This window comes from Lolium perenne, chromosome 7, assembly GCF_019359855.2.
Source record: "Lolium perenne isolate Kyuss_39 chromosome 7, Kyuss_2.0, whole genome shotgun sequence".
Taxonomy (NCBI): Eukaryota; Viridiplantae; Streptophyta; class Magnoliopsida; order Poales; family Poaceae; genus Lolium; species Lolium perenne.
Window position 1 is genome coordinate 331,405,133 of NC_067250.2, and position 21,916 is coordinate 331,427,048.

Genomic DNA, 21,916 nt, shown 5'->3' on the forward strand with positions numbered 1-21,916 from the left:
GCCAGAGATCTGCGCCTTTTCCGCCGGCGCATCAGTGCCCGGAGCCTTGTGTTTCAGCAGCTTCGTGTGTGCAGCCATGGGGGTGATTTGGTGGAAGAGCAGGACGAAAAGAAGCAAGAGCGGAAGGATCTTGAGTGACAGCAATGGCGGAGAGAGAAGGGGAGAGAGCAGATGTGCGGCGCGGCGAAGGGAACGAATGAGGACGACGGGGTAAATTTATAGCGAGAAGCTGATCCGTCAAGCCGTTGGATGAAAAGGGGGAGTGTTTCCAGCCCTACGCGTGTCCAAAAGGGTAGAAAGGTCTTATCAGTTTGAAATTACTGGACGGGAGTTATTGCGTGCGTGCCAGAAATTACGGATGACGTGTGCCCCCCACTTGCGCGACGTGTTTATGGTGCAGAACTTTGGACCCACGACCCAGTGAGGTGACAGAAGTCGTGGCTTCCCAAGATGGGTATCGTGGCTAGCGTCAGCAGCAACGTCACACAATAAAGATTTGACTGCTTTAACAAAATATAGCGACAAATAAAACATCGGATACTCAAGGATAGAAGTTTCGAGAGCCTATGATCAAATGCAAGCATCTGTTCATATGCTCGGGGTGTTTATACTTCTGATAAGAGGATAATACGAAAGACAAAAATACAGAGTTGGTCAAAAGATAGCAAAAGTTGAGCCTACAGCCAAGTGCAAACACTCGACTGTAGCCTCGGGGGCTACTCCCATCGGGAGCGCTGGTCGCGCACCCGATGAAATATGGTGAAGGAAAAACAAGAGAATGACAAGACAATATAGAAGTGCAGACGAAGAGTTTTCACCGTACATCTTCGAGTTACACATAACTCGTCATGTACTCCCATCGGGAGATCAAGATATTGTCAGCAGACAACTCGAAAAAATTCATAATTCCAGCAGCCGATAAAGGCACTCGACAATATATTCTCAGAGCGCGTCCGCCACGGTAAAAACTCTAAATGCCGTAATATGTTATGAAGATAAGTCCCTAGGATCTGTCCTGCGCGGCGTGGCATCGCACCCGAATGCGCTCTACCACTTTATCCGTATCAACAGATACGAAGAAAAATCCTAGCGGACGCGTTAGTTACTCGATAAAACATAACTGGAATTCGATTCACGATAAGTCCTTAAGCGGCGCGTGTCGGATTACGCCAGTATCCCGAGTTCGAGTCCAGGGACTTGAACTTGAAGTAGGTTTATGTGGGATTGCCACAAGAGCAGTTAACTGGTACCTGATCCGTCAGATGAACCAGCCCCATCTACCAATATCCCTGTACAAAATATATGTTAGACAAAATATTCGACTCTACGGTATGAAAAGATGTGACTTAATTTTACAATGAAGATTTTACTCAACTCTGCGATTCAAGCAAAATCTCGGGGGGGGGGGGGGGGGGCTACTGACATAGGCATACCAAATAGGCATGCCGAAGAAGGTACCCGGGATATATGGCAAGGATGCGAGGTCCATGACCCGAAGCTTTCGAAGCCCAGAAGCCCAAGATCTCGATCAGGAAATAGAGTTGTATTAGGAAACACGGGTCATGTAAACAATACGGGAGAAACCCGGACTCTGTAAAGTTGTATGATACGAAATCTCTCGGCTCTCCCTCCTATATAAATGGGAGCCGAGGGAGGAAGAAGGGATCGAAATTATTGTCAACACAAACCCTAGTTTTTATAGCTGAGCACCTTTTCGCCTGAACCTTCGAGATCTACTTGCCCTCCACTTTCTACGAAACCCTAAGTCTACAATTTGTAGGCATTGACAAGTTAATCCTTCGTCAATCGCCGTTCTTGATGAAGCCAAAACCTTTGACCACTTAATCAAAGCGAAGATTCCAACTCTGTGATGCTTGTTTCAGTCCATAAATGGAACGCTGAAGTTTGCTCACCTTTCCAGCATTCTTTGGATCAACAAAACATTCCGGTTGTATCGTGTATACATCATCAGTAAGCATTCTGTTTAAGAACGCCATTTTGACATCCATCTGCCATATCCCATAGTTAAAATATGCAGCGATTGCTAGAATAATCCGGACAAACTTAAGCATCGCTACGGGAGAGAAAGTCTCATCGTAGTCAGTTCCTTGAATTTTTCGAAACCCCTTTATAGACGTAAACATTTCTGTCAGCGTCTATTTCTTCTTATAAATCCATTTACATTTGATAGGCTTCATGCCTTCAGGAGGGTCTATCAAGTTCCAAACTTGATTCTCGTACATGGATTCTATCTCGAACTTCATGGCTTCTTGCCATTTAACGGAGTTAGGGCCCATCATAACTTCTTTTTATGTAGTCGATTCATCATTCTCTAACAATAACACTTCATCCTCAAACCTTCCAATTTGATTATGAATTATACCCGATCGATGTGGTTCAGTAGTAACTTTGATTGCTGTTTCTGCAGCACGTACAGGCGCAGGAGCTTTAGGAGCCATGGCCACCACCAGAACATTTTTCTGGTGCTGCGCTACTTTGCTCTTCTTGCTCAGGTTCACTAACCTCATCGAGTTGTACTATCCGCCCACTTAAACCTTTCGCGAGAAACTCGTTCTCGAGAAATACACCAGTTTTGGCAACAAACACATTACCTTCGGCTTTATGGTAGAAGGAATACCAAGCGGTTTTCCTAGGATAACCTGCAAAGACGCACTTCTCTGACTTGGGTTAGAGCTTGTTTGGTTGTAATTTTTTTACATAAACCTCGCATCCCCAAATTTTAAGAAATGACAAATTGGGTTTCTTCCCATTCCATAACTCATATGATGTCATTTAAACAGATTTAGATGACGCTCTATTCAGTGTAAAAGCCGCGGTCTCTAAAGCGTATCCCCAAAATAATAATGGAAAATTAGTTAATGACATCATCGATCTCACCATGTCAAACAAGGTTCGATTACGCCACTCGAACACACCATTATGTTGGGGTGTCCGGAGTGGCGTAAGTTGTGGAACAATTCCGCAACTCTTCAGATGTTCGCTAAAATCGTGACTCAAATATTCTCCTCCACGATTAGATCATCAGAATTTATTTTCTTGTTACGTTGAATCTCTACTTCATTCTGAAATTCTTTGAACTTTTCTAATGTTTCAGATTTATGCTTCATAAGATAAATATAACCATATCGACTCAAATCATCGGTGAAGATTATAATGTAGAGGAATCCACCGCACACGGGTATACTCATTAGCTCGCATACATCCATATGTATTATTTCCAATAAGTCATTCGCTCATTCAACATATCCCGTGAACGGAGTTTTAGTCATTTTACCCATTAGGCATGCTTCGCAAGTGTCAAAAGATTCAAAATCTAGAGACAACAAAAATCAATCATTATGGAGTTTCTTCATCATGTGTTTCCAATATGACATAGCCGACAGTGATACACATATGTGGTATTCAAATCATTTGTCTTTCGACGTTTAGCGTCAGTATAATGGATGTGTGTATCACAATCAAGATTCATAACAAATAACCCATTCTCAATAGGTGCATGGCCATAAAAGATGGTATTCATATAAATATAGCAACCATTGTTCTTAGACTTAAACGAATAACCATCGTGTAAGATACAATATAATATTCTTACATAAAGCCGGCACAAAGTAAAAATTACTAAGTTCTAATATAAATCCTGATGGTAGATGTAGAGGCATCGTGCCGACTGTTAGGGATATGCTAAATGGGTATACCCACGACGTAGTCTTATTCCAGCAATCCCGGGTGGCCCACAGATGGTGGTCAGGCTATGGCCTGATCGGGCGGCCCAGCTGTTGATTGACCAAGGTGGAAAGTCAAGCCAGGATACGCTAGGCGGATCCATACCGACATATGCCAGGCGGAATACTTGATGTCCACGACAAGATGTATTCCGTGTTAAGATAGGACTAGTAGTGTCCGGCTATAACTCTTCCATGTAAACCCTAGATCGTGGCGCCTTTATAAGCTGGTTTCTGGGAGCCCTTAAGGCACGCTACAACAGACAATCCCATCATTGTAACCATGCACTTGTTGCCCTTATAGTGAATTATAGCAGCAGTAGGGTCTCGCCACCGTTGTGAGATCCGAAGCTAGGTAACTTGTGTCTCCCCGTCCCGGTGGCTCCACGCCTTACGCCCTACTCTCTTTCTCCCTACCTTGAGGTACCCCTCATGGCGTACTTGTCGAACACGCAACAACAGTTGGCACCCACCGTGGGGCCAAAGGTGCCTGGAGCGTGGATCCGGGCGGGATTTTCCTTCGCAGGCATCAGCGACACCGTCATCGTCGGCCGCATCCTCTATGCCGGCAACCTCCCTATCGTCCTTGACGACGAGCTCTGGATTCCGGCTAGGCTTCGCCCTAACCGCTGCACCATCTTTTTGATCAGTGGTATTCACATCTTCATCGGCAAGCTGGATACGCTCATGGAAGATCGATCTGGGCAGGAATCCTCTCAGGAGTTTTCCGCCTTAGATTTGAAAAAATCAAGGCCCACCCAAATCGCCCTCGAGGAAGAGTTAGTGGTGGAAGACCGATGCAGATCCGCCTTGGTTAACCAGGCGTTTGAGACGCAGAGGTACCACTTCGTCGGTCACATCGGTTACAGTTCAGCTTTCGGCTCCAGTGAAGCCGGAGGCAATAATGAATCTATCCTTGAAGCTCTTGACCAAGTGTCAGGTGGATCCGATGACCAAGGAAGAATATGCTGCTGCAATAAAAGAATATGATCCTGAACTCGCTTTGGAGCAAACCATGGACCAGTCACCCACCACCCAACAAGTCTTTGCGACTATGACAGAGCTTGGAGGGGGCCTCCACGAAGCCAACAAGGATGGCACGCACGCGGAAGCAGGAGCAGGCCAGGAGGTCGAGAATCCAGCGGATGCGGCTAGGGTCATGCCACCCCCGCCCCTGATTCCACCTCCACAGCTGCAGCAGGAGTTTCCGCCGGGAACTTCAACAGCTCCAAATCCATTCCAAACTCCTGAGGATAAAATGTTTGGCACCCTACTCGCAACACCGATTACGCTAGACCACGTCAAGGAGGTCACCAAGTTTGATGGGATGTGGAAGGAGCTCCTTCAGGAGGCCAAATGCATTGCAGAAGCAAGCGCCAAGCTCAACTAGTGGGAGGTGGAAGCTGATGCTACACTCAACCGAGTCAAACAACTCGAAACCGAGTATAAACGGATGATCTCCAATGAGAAGAAGGCCAGCTTGCCAATGACCCCAGGGTAACCCGGAACATAAACTTCAATGCTACTCCGGATGCCATGACTCCGGCTAAAATTCCGGTGTGCCACGCCTCGTACATTGATAAATCCGGCAAGGAGGTCATGGAAACGCCCAAGGACAACATCGCGGTGGCTAAGAAGATACTCCAGACGAACCGAACTCCTGAAGCAATTGACCAGGTCTATGACCTCGTGGGCAAGGCCCTAGAGCAGCAGGAAAGAGCTACTACCTCTCAGAGGTTAGCCTCCGATGCGAAAGCCTGCAGGTCAAGCGCAAGGAATGAAAAGTCACCCACCCCAAAAATCCGCCAAGAACCGCGAGATCACCAATCCCAAGCTAGCACAATAGAGCGCCAAAGGGAGGAGGCTCATCACTGGAAGGGCATCATTCCAATCTCTTCCGACTCCAAGGATAGGGATAGAGGAAAATGCCCCCAGTCACCCCCTCACGACAAGCATCGCGACAACTACCGCCGGGAAGAAGTGCCACCTCGTCACCGCAACACGATGCCGCCGCCTAAGCACAAAGGTCACACTGGACATCCAGGTGAAATTAACATCCGTGACCTAGTGGAGCCGCGCCGTAGCTGGGACAATGGTCGCCACGACCAAGGCGGAAGAAGGAGCCGCAATGAAGATCACCATGATAAAGGTGGAAGACGTAGCCATGGAGTTGGCAGCCAAAACCGAGGCGGAAGCAAGTATGACCACCACAGCGGGCCCCAAGGCGGAGACAGCAAGAATAAGCCACCTCTGCCTGGACTGCCATCACCGCCCTCTAGCAAAGGTGGAGGCGGGGGCAATGGTCTGCCTAGATCCAACAAATTGCACCACAGCCCCCCTACACATCGTGACCGCCTTGATACTGTCCAAGCAGCTCGCCGACCTTTCTATGTTGGCCCGAATTGTTTTGGTCCACGTATTCGCAAGGAAGACGTTCCCAAAGGCCTCAAGCTACCCGAAAACATCAAGGCATATAATGGTATGGAGAAACCACATACTTGGCTGCAGGATTTCTTCGGCGCTCTGGAGTTCGCGGGAGGAACTCCGAACAACGCAGTCAGGTATCTCCCATTGTTCCTTACGCGACCAGCACGACAATGGCTACATGACTTGCCAGAAAAGTCCATACATAGCTAGTTTGACCTGGAAGCCGCCTTCACCAAGAACTTTGAGGGAACATACAAGCGCCCATACACGGCCGGTGACCTGCAGCGACGTACAGAAGCAGGATGAAACCTCCAGGGACTTCTTGGGCTGTTGGTTGGACATGAAGAACTCCTTTGAGGGAATCAATGATGAAACCACCATGCTCGCCTTCATCGCCGGACTCAACAAGGGAACGCTACTCCGACATACTTTAACTCACGAGCGCGATGCAAGAACCCTCACACTGAACGGGATGATTCAAACCGCCAACAGTTTCACAGCAGCAGACGATGATGCGCGTGGCTCCTTAATGGGCACCGCGCTCCCCAACCAGTCCATGAAAAACCACAAGCGGAAGAATCTGCCTAAGGAGAAGAAAAATTCTGACATGGTCGCCATGACCTTCCAAGGAAGAGGGCAAGGCGTACAGCACGGAGCCGGCAGGGGGCAGCAGTGCAGTGATGAGATCACGCACGTAGCACCACTCCGACTATGTATGAAGAATACCAGGACATGCCTTGCCTGGCACACTTAGATGCCAATGGAAAGTCCACACACACCAACCGCAACTACAAGTTCGTCAATGACCTCAAGGCGGATCCTAAGGTTGGATACAAGCGCGCCAGAAATAATAGACCACGCGGAAAGGGAGGCAAGGCAGAAAAGGAGTCCAAGGAATCCAGTGATATGGAAGAGGATAAACCCAAGCTGGAAGCGAAAGCTGACGCTGAGGGAAAACTCAAAAATCCATACGTCAAGAAAAGTGGTGTATTCCACACCTTCCTTGGAACTCCCATGGCAAAAGCAAAGAGATCCGCATTGCGGGCGCTCAATGTCACCGTCCCCAAAGTCCCTCAATATGTTCAGTTATCAGAAAAGCCAATCAGATGGGACCGATCTGACCATCTGGAGTTGATTCCGCCTGGATGCTATGCTATGGTCGTGAATCCTTTGATTGATGGCTTCGAATTCACAAAGTGCCTCATGGATGGTGGAAGCAGCCTCAACATCATGTATATCGAGACATTGAAAAAGATGAACTTTTCGGAAACTTAGCTCAAACACAGCAACACTGTATTTTATGGTGTGGTACCCAGCAGGCAAGCCAATTCGTTGGGCAGCATCAAACTTCTCGTGGCCTTCGGCGATGTAAACAATTACCGCGAAGAGAATATCATGTTTGAGGTTGTCCCCTTCAAGAGCTCGTATCATGTTATCTTTTGTAGACCCGCCTACCACAAATTCCATGCAAGGCCATGCTACATCTACAACAAGTTGAAGATGCTGGGACCCAATGGTACCATCACCATCCGCGGTAGCTTCAAGAAGGCTAATGAGTGTGAAGAGGGCAAAGCCGCCTTCGCTGAGTCAGTCCTCTACGGAGAAGAGCTGAAAAAGATAAGGAGCAAGACGGATCCATCAGGCATGCCAGCAACCAAAGAGCAGGTGTCTGCCTCGGTGCTCGCCTTCAAAGCTGCAGACGCTACCAAGGCAGTGGAACTTGTGGTAGGTGATTCCTCCAAGACCACCACCATTGGAGCTAACATGGATTCCAAATAGGAAAGCACACTCGTCGAGTTCCTACGCAAAAATAGAGCTATCTTCGCATGGTAGCCTTCTAACATGACTGGAGTACCTAGAGAACTTACCGAGCACTCACTCAACATAAACCCTAGTGCGAAGCCGGTGAAACAACCTCTGCGATGGTTTGGAGATGAGAAGAGCCACGCCATAGGAAAGGAACTAGCTAAGCTCCTAGAAGCCGAATTCGTAAAAGATGTGATCCATACTGCCTGGGTGGCTAACCCAGTACTTGTACCCAAAAAGAACACCAAAATATTAAGAATGTGCATTGATTACACCAGCTTGAACAAGCTTTGTCTGAAGGATCCGTTCGCTTTACCTCGCATTGACCAAGTCATTGACTCGACGGCTGGGTCGGAACTTCTGTGTTTTCTAGATGCATATTCTGGGTATCATCAGATTAGGATACGAGAGTCTGACCAACTGACGACCTCGTTCATCACACCCTACGGCACATACTGCTACATCACCATGCCTTTTGGTTTGAAAAATGCAGGTGCCACCTACCACCGCACGATGCAGCGTTGTCTTCATGACCAGATTGGCCAGAAGGTTCATGCATATGTGGACGATATTGCTTATTGCGGTGATGAGCCACTACAACATGAACCCCCTTTAGCAACGCATCGATGCATTGCCGAATGTCTATATAAGCGTTGCTAAGGCATTTACCAACGGATCTACAATGCATTTCTGTTGGTGGCGTTGCAAGGGTCAACAACAATGCATATATATGCGTTGGTAATCTATGCGTAGAAGAGTTGTAAGATAGCAACGCACATATTTAGATCCTAACAACACATCACATACGTTGGTGGCTACCCTGGATGAATGGTGTTTAAATGGACATATGTCTCATTAGATCCTTACAAGGAAAAATAATGACATTTTACATATTGCCATAAATGATTATTCGGTCATTCTTGATAGTGGAGATGAGCTGCTATATAGTGAATAGAAAGACATAATATATTATATCAACTCTGATGTTTTACACGGAACAAGTTCCAGAGAATATATGTTTCATTGTAAACATTGACCATGAAAATAACATTCTAAGACATAGTGTAAAACTATCTAGTACAGTAGTAGAAACATCATCATCCTTGCTATCATCATCTCATCAAGGCCTCATCCATTTATCTTGGCAATCTACAACCAGAAAAAAGATATCTCAATAGTGTACACTTAAAGAGAGAAAGCAAGTTATAAAGTTTTCCTTATTCTGCTTTGAAATGAAAGAAGTGAGTATTTTTTCTATAAATTACAAACATGCGCTGAATATAATAAAGAGATTTTTTTATTAAACCTTTGTACAGATGCATACCTTGATTTAGATATTTGACCCAGCGAATCCTATTATACCAAATAAATATTAGTACATTTATCGAATAATGGAATAGTTCTTTCAATTTACCCGTCTTTCTGTCTTGTAATTTAGTTCTAGCATTTTAGCATCTTTGATTTTTCACGTGTTGTTCAATATTTTCTGTCGGAAGTTGATAATACATCAACTGATTAGGATTCAGAACTATTCCTAGCACGTGTACATGTCCAGGCTAGCCCACTCCTAGTATTGTATGGAATACATTTTATTTACAAGCTATTTTTATTTCTGTCAGCAAAATTAGGCTTGTGCGCTAGCCCGCACTTCAAATTATCCTAACTACTCCCTCCCTCTCATGAAATATGTCTTAGATTTGTCTATGTATCTAGACACTAAATATTATATAGATACGTCTAAATTTACACAAAGTTAAGACATCTTTCATGGAACGGAGTACATGAATAGTGCAAGTTATAAATGAGGGAAAAAATGCAGAAGTCAGTATCACTTACATAAGTACAAACATGTTGGCACGTGTTGGTATTGCACATTCATCCATATTTCTGCAGTTCTGCACTATCTAGTAGCTACATGTGCCTTGATCTTTCCCGAAACTGAAAACATACAAAGCCACAAGAATAAATTATGCTCCCGCACAATTAGCCAAGCAAAGTACTTCAGTAAATTTCTTTTAGATGCACATGCGAACTGTTACATATGGAATTTCGCTACTATAAATATTGATAGAAAATCACAAGAAAAAGCATCATTAATTAAGGTTCAACAAATCATGGAATCATGTCAGACCATAAGCTAGTACCAGAGGTTACCGAAATTACATACATCGATCCATCTAAGAGATACGACCAATGAACACCTGTGATTCAGGCAGCTGCCTATGATTACAGTCAGAACTTCAAACGTAGTACGCCCCAAATCACATCAGTACCAAGCTGCAAAAAAATACAGAAGTGACAATCCGCACCGCTGAACCACACACTCCAAGAAATTTCAACAGAGGGGAAAATATGCATATAGCAATATTTGAAAGGCAGGGAGTATTCCGCGGTGGCGTGGCTTGTAGATGATTGAGGGGCTGCCGGAGATAGTGGCGGCAGGTTAGGAGCGACCAGCATCACCAGAATCCAAAACAAACTAGGAAGAATCGCACCTGATCTGCAGAAAAATGAGGAACAGGTGAACCGAGGCTAAAATTATTGAGAATTTTTTTACAGATCTTGATAGCCGGAGAGAATACCTGAGCCTGTAGGGAAATCACGAAATCCTGTTGATAGTTTTTCATGGATGAAACCAACCATGGCAGACGAATCCGGTTCCTTTCTACATCAACGGGGAGTCAGCAGCAGCAGTATCGCGGAATCGTGCTAACCCAGCGGCGGCGGCATGGCCACATCGACAGGAGGAGAGACGTCCTGGATCTGGGTGGAGGGATATGTGAGGAATGTTTTTTTCGTATCCAACGTATCTTAGCTACCGTTGGAAAGGGATCCGTTGTTATATGGGTGTTCATGTTGTAGTGAGCCGGAAAGGAAATGACCTCATCAGTGACATATAGGAGACCTTCGACAACCTCCGGACATACAAGATGATGCTGAATCCCACAAAATGTGTCTTCGGGGTGCCAGCCAGAAAACTCCTTGGCTTCATAGTTTCGCAGCATGGAATTGTAGTCAACCCAGAAAAAATCAAGGTCATCCTCAACATTTCAAGATCAACTTGCCTGAAGGACATACAACGGCTCACGGGCTACGTTGCAGCTGTTAGCCGGTTTGTCAGCCACCTTGGTGAGAAGGCAATGCCTCTCTACAAGCTCCTAAAGAAAGCAGACAAATTTGTCTGGGACGAAGAAGTTGATTCTGCCTTACAGGAGTTGAAGAGAATTCTCTCTTCCGCCCCCATCCTCGCAACACTAGAGGCTCGAGAGCCCATGCTCCTATACTTGGCGGCAAAAAACAGGGTCATCAGCGTCGTCATCATGGCAGAACACAAGGAAGAAGCGCACGAGTATGGAATCCAAAGACCAGTCTACTACATCAGCGAGGTCTTGACGGAATCCAAGCAGCGCTACCCTCACTACCAGAAGTTAGCTTATGGAGTTTTCCTCGCTTCCCGGAAGCTAAGGCATTACTTCCAGGAACACTCCATCACAGTTGTCAGCAAAGCTCCACTGTCCGCCATCATCAACAACTACGATGACATAGGCAGAGTAGCGAAGTGAGGCATGGAATTTGCCACCTTCGAAATCAACTACAAAGCGCGCAACGCCATCTCACAATTCTTGGCAGATTTCATCGCAGATTGGACTAAAGCTCCGCCTAACACACTGGTCCCAGAACTGGTAGTGTGGGTCATGCACTTTGACAGATCCGAACAAGTTAATGGCTCGATTGGGGGCTGGTGTTATCCTCAAGTCACCAACAGGAGAAGAACTCAACTACGTCTTGTAGATTCACTTCAATGCTACCAATAACATGGCAGAATACGAAGCATTACTTCATGGACTTCGCATCGCTAAGGAGATTGGCATCAAGCACATCATATGTTGTGGCGATTCCGACTTGGTCACCCAGCAAGTTGCCGGAACCTGGAACGCTAGGAATTCCACCATGGCGACATACAGAGACGAAGTAGACGAAATGGCCATTGCTTGTGGTAACCTCTGATTATCACCCTGGTTACTTCTTGCTCGTTGTTACCTCTGATTCTGACCCAGGTTGCTTGTTGGTGCCGGTTACCTCTGATTCCGACTCTGGTTGCTTCTTGGTGCCGGTTACCTCTGGTTCTCACCCTGGTTGCTTCTTGGTGGATGTTACCTCTGATTATCAACCGGGTTACGTCTTGCTCGTGGTAACCTCTGATTATCACCCTGATTACTTCTTGCTGGTGGTTACCTCTGATTCTGAGCCTGGTTGCTTCTTGGTCGTGGTTACCTCTAATTCTGACCTGGTTGCTTTTTGGTCGTGGTTACCTCTGATGAACCAGAGGTAACCGGCACCAACAAGCAACCATGGTCAGAATCAGAGGTAACCACGAGCAAGACGCAACCAGGGTGATAATTAGAGGCAACCTCCACCAAGAAGCAACCAGGGTCAGAATCATAGGTAACCTCCACCAAGAAGCAACCAGGGTCAGAATTAGAGGTAACCTCCACCAAGAAGCAACCACGGTGAGAATCAGAGGTAACCTACAGCAACAAGCAACCAGGGTCAGAATCAGAGGTTACCACGAGCAACAAGCAACCAGGGTCAGAATCAGAGGTAACCACGAGCAAGAAGCAACCAGGGTGATAATCAGAGGTAAACAAGACCAAGAAGCAACCAGGGTCAGAATCAGAGGTAACCGGAGCCAACAAGCAAAAAGGGTCAGAATCAGAGGTAACCACGAACAAGAAGTAATCAGGATGATAATCAGAGGTTACCACGAGCAAGACGTAACCTGGTTGATAATCAGAGGTAACATCCACAAAGAAGCAACCAGAGGTAACCGGCACCAAGAAGCAACCAGGGTCAGAACCAGAGGTAACCGGCACCAACAAGCAACCAGGGTCAGAAGTAGAGGTAACCACGAGCAAGAAGTAACCAGGGTGATAATCAGAGGTTACCATGAGCAAGAAGTAACCAGGTTGATAATCAGAGGTAACCTCCATCAAGAAGCAACCAGGGTGAGAACCAGAGGTTACCACAAGCAAGAAGCAACCAGGGTCAGAATCAGAGGTAACGACGACCAAGAAGTAACCAGGGTGATAATCAGAGGTAACCCCCAGCAAAAAGTAACCATGGTGATAATCAGAGGTAACCTCCACCAAGAAGCAAACAAAAAAGAAGGTCTTAGATATCACATATATCTCACACCTCGCTTATTTCTGAAAACAAACTTTTCAGCTCCTTAGATCACCTAACTTCTCAAACGGATTTGAAAATCAAGTTTTATGGAGACAAGATGATTTTAGATACTAATTGAAACCATTGCTCTTTTAGATTTTAAATCGCGTGAAGCATTTTGAGGGCTGCCGAAAGTTTGCAATAGGACTTAATCATTTCTTGATTCTTTAAAAATATGGTACTAGTCCGTAAAGTTACTTGTCAGATTTAACAATTTTTCTATCTCAATTATAAGCCTAGCACAAGGTAGATAACGGATGCCAATTCTACAAAGATTAATGCAAATTAGACTATGTTTAGGATAATTAGTTAAAGTTTAATCAAATTACTAATGAACTCTCACTGAATTCAACATCCCTCATAGTCGTTTAGTGGCACATGGTCCAAATTCACTACACCAAGTCCGATCATCACGTGAGATGATGCAGTTTCAATGGTGAACATCAACATGTTGATCATATCATCCATATGACTCGTGTTCAACCTTTCGGTTTCGTGTGTTTTGAGGCCATGTCTGTACATGCTAGGCTCGTCAAGCAAACCCAAGTATTTTCGCGTGTGCAACATGGCTTACACCCGTTGTATGCAAACATAGAGTCTATCACATCCGATCATCGCGAGATGCTTTGAAACGACGAACTTTTGCAACGGTGCATACGAGGGGAGAACACTTTATTATCTTGATATTAGTGTGAGGGATCATCTTATAATGCTACCATCGCGATCTAAGCAAAATAAGATGCATAAAAGGATAAACATCACATGCATGGATAATGTGATATGATATGGCCTTTTCTTCTTGTGCCTTTGATCTCCATCTCCAAAGCACACGAGCATGATCTCCATCATCACCAGCATGGCGTCAAGGTCCATGGCGCCGCTTCATCGTTGTCCACCATCCATAGCAACTATTACAACTACTAACTCATAGTAATGAAATAAAGCTATTACATGGTGATTGACACGTAGGTCATGAAATAATAAAGACAACCATTAGGCTCCTGCCGGTTGCCATATTACAATAAGGATCATCTCATACATCGAATATAAACCTCCCCATTTGATCTTATCTGCTATTTTTAAGGGATTTGATCTTATCCCTTGGGGGGCAACCGCATGGGCCCCTTTGGGCTGGGCACCTGGCCCACATGGGCTAGCGTGCCACCACCTCAGTCCATGTGGACCCCTCCGGGACAAGAGGACCCCACCAGGGGACCCCCGGAACCTTCTAGAACCTTCCTGGTACAATACTGGAAAAATCCCAAACTTTTCTGGAACCCTAAAAACACTTCCCCATATATAAATCTTTATCTCCGGACCATTCAGGAGCTCCTCGTGATGTCCTGGATCCCATCCGAGAGTCCGAATAAACTTAGGTCTCCAACTCATATTCCTGTATCTACCCTAAGCGTCAACGAACCTTAAGTGTGTCACCCTACGGTTCACGAATGATGTAGACATGATCGAGACACCTCTCCGATCAATAACCAATAGTGGGATCTGGAGATCCGTAATGGCTCCTACATATTCAATGATGACCTTGTGATCGAATGAACCATACATATTGTCCCGCGATACTTTACTTATCCGAGATTCGATCGTCGGTATCAACTATACCTAGTTCAATCTCATTACCGATAAGTACTCTTTACTCGTTCCGTGATATAACATTCCTTGTGACCTAGTCACATGCTTGCAAGCTAATTGGATGCTATCTCACCGAGAGGGACCAGAGTATATCTCTCCGTCATTTGGATGGACAAATCCCACTCTTGATCCATGAGCTTCAACTCTCACTTTCAGAATACCCAATGCCACCTTTATAGTCACCCTGTTATGGTGTGACGTTTGATGTCATCAAAGAATTCCTCCGGTGTTAGTGATTAACACGATCTCATGGTCTAAGGATTAGGTTACTATGCATTTGAAGGCTACAACAAAACGAACTTCGTGAGTTGATCTTATTGCTATGCTTACTTTGGGTGTGTGTCCATCATATCATTCTCCTAATGACATGATCCCGTTATCAATAACATCCAATGTTCATGATCAGGAAACCTTGATCATCAATTGATCAACGAGCTAGTTTAAACTAGAGGCTTACTAGGGACTCCAGTTTGTTTATAAAACACACATGTACTAATGTTTCTGCTTAATACAATTCTAGCATGTAGTATAGACATTTATCATGAACAAGGAAATATGATAATAACTATATTATTATTGCCTCTAGGGCATATTTCCAACATGGCAACCATTGGCCTTTCACTTCGTTCTCTAGTTTCTTAGCCTTTGAATTTTTGGCGGCCTCCTCCACCTTCTCCTTCATCTTTTGGGTTTCCGCTTTGTCCTTTGGATTTTCCGCCTGGCCCTGATCTTCTAGAATAGGTTGCTTGCCAGAAGTACCAGCAGAGGCATGTAGCAGGATCACCTTGGATAGAAGTCGGGTTTGGGAGGAAAGTGGAGGGACCTCCAATGGATCCGACTTGGTGGGTGTCAAATACATATCTATAAACCATGGCGGGAATAAGAACTGATAATAGAGCAAAGTAATAAGTGCTGAACCGCTACTAGCTCCGGCAAGGGACTCACCGGAAATGGAAGATGCGGCGGAGCAGCTAGTCGGCGAAGAGGTTCCGGCGCGGTGGCTCGTCGGCATCAAATCTCCGGTGAAGTTTTGGTACTGCGCAGAAGCTCCGGCGGAACTCTGGCACGGCGGCGATCAGGTCAAGCTTGAGCTCCCGGGCGGCGCTACTCGGAGAAGAAGAAGTGGTGGAATGAGGGTGAGAATGAATTCACCGCTACCCCCCGCAGTATTTATAGGCCCCTCTGGAGATGCGTGTATCACATCCTGTGGTTGAAACGCAAGCGTCGCGACCATTGGATTGCTGACACGTGTCCTAGTGCCCTAGCGGTAAAATTGCCGTGAAGTATTTTACCGTTTGAATTACCTAATCTGAAGCCGAGCAAGGCGGAGTGCAAATTTCGCCCCAGGTTCCGGGGTCTGACCGCTGGAATTGGTTCTGGGAAAAGCCGAAGTTCCGCCTCGGAGTTAGGCGGAAACCCTGCGATTTTGGGAGTCCTTCAAGATTCTTTGTTGATCCGCCATAAAGATACAAGACGGTGAAAGAAGTGCGACCTGAGCTAAGTGGAAGAACATGCGGATCTTGAAGAACCCCGGGGGCTACTGTTGGGGATATGCTAAATGGGTATACCCACGACGTAGTCTTATTACGGCAAGCCTGGGTAGCCCACAGATGGTGGTCAGGCCTATGGCCTGATCAGGCGGCCCAGATGTTGATGGACCAAGGTGGAAAGTCTAGCCAGGATACGCTAGGCGGATCTGTACCGACATATGCCAGGCGGAATACTTGAAGTCCACAGCAAGATGTATTCCGTGTTAGGATAGGACTAGTAGTGTCCAGCTAGAACACTTCCATGTAAACCCTAGATCTTGGCGCCTTTATAAACCGGATTCTGGGAGCCCTTGAGGCACACTACAACAGACAATCTCATCATTGTAATCGCATACTTGTTGCCCTTATAGTGAATTATAGCAGCAGTAGGGTCTCGCCACCGTTGTGAGATACGAAGCTGGGTAACTTGTGTCTCCCTGCCCCGATGGCTCCCTGCCTTACACCCTACTCTCTCTCTCCCTGCCTTGAGGTACCCCTCATGGTGTACTCATCGACCATGCAACGACACCGACGGCGATCACCGCAATGCTGGCTCCGTTCCTGATGCGCATCGTCACCTTATTCTTCTTTAGCATCTTAGACTTTCGTACTTCTTGCATCGTGTTGCAATTATTAGCAACCAACCTGATATCAAATACCCAAGAATTACTCTTAGGACCCATTAAGAAAACATCGATAACATGTATATCACATATACCTGAGCTGGAGTTTCCAACCTTCTTATTCTCTACCAGGTACTTCGGGCAATTCCTCTTCCAGTGACCTTTCTCCTTGCAGAAGAAACAATCAACATCGGCATTGGGTCCAGCCTTGGGATTCTTGGGCTTCTTAGGTGCGTGGGATGGACCCACACCCTTTGAGGCGCCCATATTCTTTGGCTCGGACCTTTGCTTCTTGAATTGAGTCGTTTTCTTCACCATCATCACATGATTGGTGTCCTTCTGTATGTCCTTTTCAGCCACCTTCAGCATGGTGAAAAGTTTGGCCATTGTCTTATTCATCCCATGTATGTTGAAGTTCATGACAAAGCTAGTGAAGCTGGGTGGGAGTGATTTCAGGATTCTGTCGGTTCCGAGTTTAGCAGGGAAAGGGACACCTAGTGCCTCAAGCCTCTGAACATACCCGTGCAACTCGATTACATGGTCACTAACTGAGCTTCCTTCAGCCATCTTGCAGTCAAGTAGAGCTTGCGAGATCTCATATCTCTCAACCCTTGCTTGTTACTGAAACATACATTTTAGCTCAACCAAAGTTTCATATGGACACTAGATCTCAAACCTGTTTTGAAGATCTGGTTCCATAACTGAGAGTAAGGCACACTGGACAGTGATGTATTCATCACTCCGTGACTGATAGACATTTTTCGCATCAACAATTACGCATTCTGGAGGTGGTTTGCCGAGAGTTGCTTCCAAGGCATAGTCTTTCTTAGCACCTTTCACAAAAAATCTCACATTGTGGTACCAGTCTACAAAGTTGGTTCCAGATTCATGCAGTTTCTCTTTCTCTAAGATTGCAGCTAATGGGAACGTGTTGATGCGCGCCATTGATCTACAAACATATGCAAATTCATTTAGACACACTATAAGAAATTTGCTACCATGTGACCACCTATATTGGTCACTGAATGGTCATGGGTTTTCATCCGTGACCTTTCTATGACCAAAAATAGTTGGTCGACAGTTGAGCGTCACTGACGGACTACAAAGACCTTTTTTCTAAATTGGTCATAGTTATTATGACCAATAGAGATGGTCGTAGATTCTATGACCAAAAATTTAGTCATGGGCAATCTGGCCTGTCCACGTAAGCCAATCCTACGTGGCAGAATTCTGTGACCAAAACAATTGGTCGTAGACCGAATTCAGCCCAGTCCAGTAAGTTGCTCTACATGGGCCTAGCCCAACAACCTGGTCCATTTATGTTTTGGGTCCTTTACTTTTATACAGTCCATTTATATTTTGGGCCTTAGCTTTTTATGGTTGTTCCTTGGCCTTTTTGTCGTTGGACCTTGGCCTTTTTACTCTTGGGCCTAGCCTTTTAACTGTCCATTTCTTTTTGGCCTTTGGAGCTTTAAAACTCAATTCTTTTTTATTTTTCAAAATATAAATGTTGTTTTTTTGTGAATTTTCATTTGGGCAGTGGCCTTTTTACAGCCCAGTTTCTTAATTAATCCAGTAACTTTTGGGCTTTGGCCTTTTGCAGTTCAGTAATGAAATAATAGTAAATCATGAAATGAGAATTTATTATCTCAAATGACAGTAAATTATCTCATTAGACAGATAAGAGAACAATTTATATCAAAGGTTCACAGGTTAAATCAAAAACCTCCACATGTTCCCAGCTTCACCGAAAACATCCACAAGTAACAACAACACAGAGCAGAGCTCCACAATTATCAAAATGGAGCAAGCACAAAAATCACAAAATGACTCCCAGCCATCCACGAGTTCCTAGATGCAAGAAAACATGGCCAAAAAAAGGATCTCACCCACTAGCGCCCACCCCACTAGTTCCCAGGTGTAGTACCTCCTCCCATCATCATCGCCAAATGAGCGAACCTGAGCTCATACTCTTTGTCTCGCGCAGCCTAGGCATCCTTAGCTTCTTCAGATTTTTTCTTGAGCGATGCCAACTCTTCACGCATTGCTTGGCCTTGCTGTTCTGACATCTCCAGCTTCTCCTTCAGGTCGGTCACTTGTGCAGCTACAACAGAGTCTGATCTGAACTTGTTCCTAGCTGAGCTTGACTGCAGCCCAATATTCATGAGGAATGTGCTTGCAGGGCGTTGCTCTGTAAGCACTTCAGCAACAACTGTAGTAGCAGACTTTTGCTCCTGACCTTCTTGTAACGGTGCAACCATCCTCTTTTCCATTTCAGCCTAGCATAATAAACAACATAATAAATAGAAGTATGAATTAACGACAACAATTAAGATTGTACATAGTAAGTGAGCAACTGAAGTAGCATTTGACTAGTAGTATTCAGATTTTAGGCTAACAATCAGGATCCTACAAGGGGCCATTTGGTCATCCTAGCAATAACAACAGCAGCCAAACAAATATATAGCCAATATGAGCTAGCCAACTTATTTAGACCAGACTTCATGAGGAATCCAGATAATAAACACACACAAGCAAATGGTCACACACACACACCAGATGCTCAAGCCACATACACAAATGGTGGCTATAGCTACTACCCACATGCATTCTGCATACTTTGCAACACGTAGCAGCTGAGAGCTCACCATATGCTCATGCCTGCCTTGATTATGCATGCAAACCATGTTTTCTTGGGGCTTTTCCTGGCCCGAAACCACATGCACCTCACAGATCACTGATGTGTGTGCGTGGTCCATGCAAAGATGATGCAGACATACAACTGGCATGCTATAAGGAACATTACATTCAGATTGTTCATGTGTATTTGTAGTGAAAATTATTTCCTGTCTATCTGTACTAGCTATATAGCACAACAGTCACACATGCAAGTTCTAGCCTTCACTTTATATGTATAGCATAACACACAACAATATTATCCTCATAATTAAGTGATTGATATTCTCCCTTAATTAATGGGAGTGTTCCTGCCAGTAGTATATGGACGCAACTACAGAATAGTCTATAAAGGTAACTTACTATGGCTTTTTGAACTGGCTCCGCATATCCAGTCTTGCCATTGTGAGTGGCCTTTGAAGTAGTCAATTGCGGACAGCGGTTCACCTTTGCGTTCCTCATTCTGAAATGTTATTCAACGTGAATCCAAATGTTATCAACGAGAATCAAACCGTGAGCTTGGAATACAAAAGTTAATGCAGCCTAAAGAAAAGCAAGATTGTTCTTACAAGAGCATAAATATGTGAAGTGTACGACCTCGAACCTGTCTTCTGTTGAAACTGGACTTTTGCTCGATTAGCCTTGTTCGACTCGCAAGTTTTCTTGCAAATGGGCACATTTCAGTAGTGGTTAGTGTCATGCGCACAAAAATAAACGAGCAACTACATGTAAACAAGATAGACTAAACTAAACATGAAGATTGCTTTTGACACACATATATAGGCATACCTTGTGTCTTGGAGTGGTCCACAAAGTGGTCAGCCTTTGCCATTCATCATCTGGCATGCCTGGCACCGGAGACTTGAGGCTGGCTTGATTTGCTGGTACCTTGTCAAAATATTCCTTCTTGATCAAATGGCGTCTGTTCTTTGATCTTTTCTACAACATATCAGTGCAAGAGGCCTTCACAATCTCCGAATCAGTGTCCATCTCAAAGTTAGCCTACCAAGATAGCAAACAAGAAGGATGGGATTAGTATCACATGGCAGGTTTAATAGAAATAAAAATACACATACAGCTAGGAAACAATGAGCTTAAATAAACTTTTCCCATGTAGTTTTCCATTAGGGCTTTATTCTCTTTGTACTCCTTGAAATGAGGAAGAACCGGTGTATGGCTTCTTGCAATCAGGCCACCCTCGGTTGCAAGCTTTGCAGCCTGCAAAGGATTCCTTGGGCGCAGCGTCCCTTCATCAATCTCAATTCTCACCTTGGTACCCAGAGACTTGGTCATCCTTTCGAGCCCGTGCCCTTTCGGACTCTAGGCTTGACCACAGTAAGCATCCCTGAAAAAGAAACATACAAACATCAAGTGAGACATGCTATGACAGCCGCTTATTGTTTCAGGACGTCTAAAATGAAATTCAGAAGTGGCGCTACAAAGCTGCATAACTTGCATTTAACCAACATTATCCATTTAACCAACATTATCAGAAAATACAAAATAGAACTGTACTAGATGAACTTGCCTTCATCATCTCCATCAAGTTGCTGCTGATCATCTTGTTCAGGAAAACCATGAGACTCGAAAGCTTGATTGCTGGCTCGAGTAGGTGCAAAAGGGCTGAGGTCCATGCGCATGGTGCTTTCTTCATCCATGGGCAGACGGCTTTCTTCATGGTTGGTTGCAAGTGTGGCCTTTGATCTCGTGACTCTAGCAGGAGCAGGTTGCTCTAGTTCTAGCAACCTCTTCGACCGCCCAGGATATATGGCCATCACCCTTCCAGGAGCCATTGTTGAAGATGCTTCTGAGTATGAGCACTTGCTCTTCTTGGATGTCTTCTTGAACCCACTCTTCTTCCTCCTAGAAACCTTTTGGACCTCGTACAAACAGCAATGAAAACAACATTAGATCACAAGTAAGAAAAACTGTGTGAGAACAGAATGAAAGGAAACAAGTAAGCACAAAGTATACAATTACTCCCACCCCTCCAAACAAGATAAGAAAAATTGTGTGAGAACAGAATGAAAGAAAACAAGTAATCACAAAGTATACAATTACTCCCACCCCTCCAAACAAGATAAGAGTTTGCACCTTACCAGTCTTCTCCACTACACTCTCATCGACTTCCTCTTCATCAATAACATCATCTCTAGGATTGTAGTCCGAGCTTTCACCTCGTGGTATGGCAGTTGTTGACCCATGTGAAGTAACTGCACTTTCTTCTTGAGCATCATTT

At 45.1% G+C, this 21,916-nt stretch overlaps 1 long non-coding RNA gene across 2 annotated transcripts; it reads right to left on the reverse strand.

Annotated features, from left to right (window-relative positions):
* Positions 1-8,924: 8,924 nt before the first annotated feature.
* LOC127314119 (uncharacterized) lies at positions 8,925-11,966 on the reverse strand. 2 transcript variants are annotated; one of them, XR_007859399.1, is made up of 5 exons: positions 10,559-11,966; positions 10,144-10,476; positions 9,813-9,914; positions 9,301-9,329; positions 8,925-9,125 (listed from the first exon to the last, which is right to left on the reverse strand). It is a non-coding gene; the product is annotated as an uncharacterized lncRNA (long non-coding RNA). The 2 variants fall into 2 exon arrangements; XR_007859400.2 differs by lacking the exon at positions 9,301-9,329 and having other exon boundaries at positions 10,559-11,963.
* Between the last annotated feature and the right edge of the window lie 9,950 nt (positions 11,967-21,916).